This window comes from Octopus sinensis, linkage group LG1 (assembly GCF_006345805.1).
Source record: "Octopus sinensis linkage group LG1, ASM634580v1, whole genome shotgun sequence".
Classification (NCBI taxonomy): Eukaryota; Metazoa; Mollusca; class Cephalopoda; order Octopoda; family Octopodidae; genus Octopus; species Octopus sinensis.
Genome location: NC_042997.1, coordinates 201,697,361 through 201,701,146, shown reverse-complemented (window position 1 = coordinate 201,701,146; position 3,786 = coordinate 201,697,361).

Sequence of the window (3,786 nt, the reverse complement as noted above, 5' to 3'; positions counted from 1 at the left end):
CGTTCCCTTAATGATGATAATGATAATAAGGCCTGAAATACTAGGGACGGGGCCTAGTCGATTACATTGACCCCGGTGCTCAACTGGTACTTATTTCATCGACCCCCGAAAGTGGGTAAAAAGCAAAGTCGACCGGCGTGCTAATGGTTCTGCCAACTCACGACCCTAAAATAGTAATAATCCTTTCTACTAGAGTCACAAGACCTCAAATTTGGTGGGAAGGGGACAAGTCGATTACATCGACTCCCAGTGTTTCACTGGTACTTAATTTATCGACCCTGAAAGGATGGAAGGCAAAGTCGACCTCAGCGGAATTTGAACTCAGAACGTAGCGACGGGCTAAGTACTTCTAAGCATTTCGTCCAGCGTGCTAACGGTTCTGCCAGCTCGCTGCCTTCTTAAAGTAGTAATCTTTTCTACTCTAGGCACAAGGCACGGAATTTTTTGTGGGGGGGGGGGCAGTCGATTAGATCGACCCCAGTAACCAACTAATACTTAATTTATTGACCCCGAAAGGAATGAAGGCAAAGTTGACCTCGGCGGAATTTGAACTCAGAACGCAAAGACAGATGAAATATCGACCGCTAAGCATTTCGCCCGGCGTGCTAACATTTATTATTTCTTTATTGCCCACAATGGGCTACACACAGAGGGGACAAACAAGGACAGACAAACGGATTAAGTCGATTATATCGACCCCAGAGCGTAACTGGTACTTATTTAATCGACCCCGAAAGGATGAAAGGCAAAGTCGTCCTCGGCGGAATTTGAACTCAGAACGGAAAGACAGACGAAATATCGACCGCTAAGCATTTCGCTCGGCGTGCTAACATTTCTGCTAGCTCGCCGCCTCCAAAAAGTAGTAATAATAAAGAAGAAATAGCGTCTCCTCTCTGTAATACATATCTTGTCTGGGCACTGAGAAACGATGTTACACCATTGACTTGCTCTGAATGACTTGCAGCAAAGTGGACTCTACAAACGGCACGCAAGGACCAAGAGGTGGTTTTAACTATTTTGTTACCAGATTCCTGTTGAAATACACTGCCTTCGTTTCAATTAATTTTGGAAATAATTAATAATTAATCAGAAACGACTCTCATTCAGATCGCTTTCAAACAAGAAGTGTGAACCAAGGGCAATCTCAGGTAAGGTTCGTGTCAAAAACGACGCCCCTTGTTGTGCTACCGTATTTCCGTTGAAACACACTGCCTTTGTTTTAATTGATTTTGAAAACAATATAGAATTTATTAAAATAACTTTGTTGTTATTATAAAGCTGGTGTTTGGAACTTAGACTGACATGAAATATTGACAGGAGTTTTTAATTTAGAAGACTTTTAAAGCAGAAATTTGTATTACAGATTTAGGAGCGGTTTCAGATAGGTTTCTATCAACAAAAGTTATTAACAGAACACGGATTAAGTCAGTTGCACAAGAAGTCGCAAAGGCCTAGAACAGATATACTTCAACAATTCCAATAACCCAGCATTCTAGACTCGTAGTTTTATTTTATTAATCCTCAAAAGGTAAAAGGCAAAAAATGACCTTGGCACGATTTGAACTCAGAGCATTGAATGCCTTACCAATTCCTCCGAAGAATGTTATCCTACTTACCAATCAGTCTGTTAATTCAATGCTTCTAAATATCTCTTTACAGAAAATAATTTTGAGGATAGCATTTGTTTTGTTATCAATTTCTGTTAAATAATCGGAGTTTATATTCTTTTCTATTCTAGGTACAAAGCGCGAAATTTTTGGTACTTAATTTATCGACCACGAAAGGATGAAAGCCAAAGTCAACCTCAGCGGGATTTGAACTCAGAACGACAAAACAGAGGAAATACCTATTTCTTTACTACCCACAAGGGGCTAAACAGAGAGGGGACAAACAAGCGCAGACAAACTGATTAAGTCGATTATATCGACCCAGTGCGTAACTGGTAAAAAATTTAATCGACTCCGAAGGGATGAAAGGCAAAGTCGACCTCGGCAGAATTTGAACTCAGAACGTAACGGCAGACGAAATACCAATAAGCATTTCGCCCGGCGTGCTGACGTTTCTTATTTCTTTATTGCCCACAAGGGGCTAAACATAGAGGGGACAAACAAGGACAGACAAAGGGGTTAAGTCGATTACATGCACCCCAGTGCGTAACTGGTATTTAATTTATCGACCCCGAAAGGATGATAGGCAAAGTCGACCTCGGTGCGATAAGCATTTCGCCCGGCGTGCTAACGTTTCTGCCAGCTCGCTGCCTTAATCAGAGTTTATATTTAAAAGTAATTGACTTGCCACCAGTTTTAAATAAGTGTAAATTATTTCGAAAAGACAATCAATTCTTGATTGCCTGATATTGAAGTTTCCTTGAGATAAACTGTTATCTCTCTCTTAGTTTACTAAAGAAATATTAATTTTCATTAGAACTATCGCAATCGGTGTTTAAGTAAGAATTACTAACAGTCAGTAGTTAGATTATTGGAGATATATGGTGCCATGTGGATTGGAGGTGCAGGATATTTCTTGAAAAGATAAACGCAAACACCCTTTATATGTGTGTGTGCGTGTGCCCGTATATTTATGTACATGTGTGTGTTTGTGTTTGTATATATATATATATATATCTATATATATACATAGATAGATATATATATATGTACATAGATAGATATATATATATATGTACATAGATATATATACGCAGACACACGGGCATATACCTACATACACACGTAGATACATGCATAGATATATACATACATACATATGCAGCCATGCATTATTGCATAGTTGCGTTTGTGTATTTGAAATACTATCTTTTAAGTTAACGAATTGTACGGAATATATCCCTTAACGATGGGGTTTATCTCATTAGAAAAATAAGAAACAATGGATTTTTATCTTTCAAACGATTTTTATATTTTTATCTTTCAAACGAGAAACTTTTTTCCTGTAAACAAAATACGGAACAATTGCTATTTCGCAGAGTTTCGTATGTGTTGCAATCAAATATATTTGGATTTCGTACTTTACGTCCCTCCTCTTCTATCTTGGTCTTTTTTTCACAATATTCTTCCCCTGCTATTATTAAATAATATGGAGGCGCAATGGCCCAGTGGTTTGGGCAGCGGACTCGCGGTCGGAGGATCGCGGTTACGATTCCCAGACCGGGCGTTGTGTGTGCTTATTGAGCGGAAACACCTCAAAGCTCCACGATGCTCCCTGCAGGGGGTGGTGGCGACCCCTGTTGTACTCTTTCGCCACAACTTCCTCTCACTCTCTCTTCCACTTACGCCACAGAAACAGGGAAACTGGGCCCATGAGCCTGGCTAGACTTGAAAAGGGCGACGTTTATCGTTATTAAATAATATAAGGTTTAACAGCTGACGATGAGAATATATTTTTGATAGGAAGGCGACGAACTGGCAGAAACGTTAGCAGTCGGGCGAAATTCGTAGCCGTATTTCGTCTGCCGTTACGTTCTGAGTTCAAATTCCGCCGAGGTCGACTTCGCCTTTCATCCTTTCGGGGTCGATAAATTAAGTACCAGTTACGCACTGGGGTCGATGTAATCGACTTAATCCGTTTGTCTGTCCTTGTTTGTCCCCTCTATGTTTAGCCCCTCGTGGGTAGTAATGAAACAGGTATTTCGTCTGCCGTTACGTTCTGAAGTCGACTTTGCCTTTCATCCTTTCAGGGTCGATAAGTTACAGTTACACACTGGGGTCGATGTTATCGACTTAATCCCTTTGTCTGTCCCTCTATGTTTAGCTCCTTGTGGGCAAT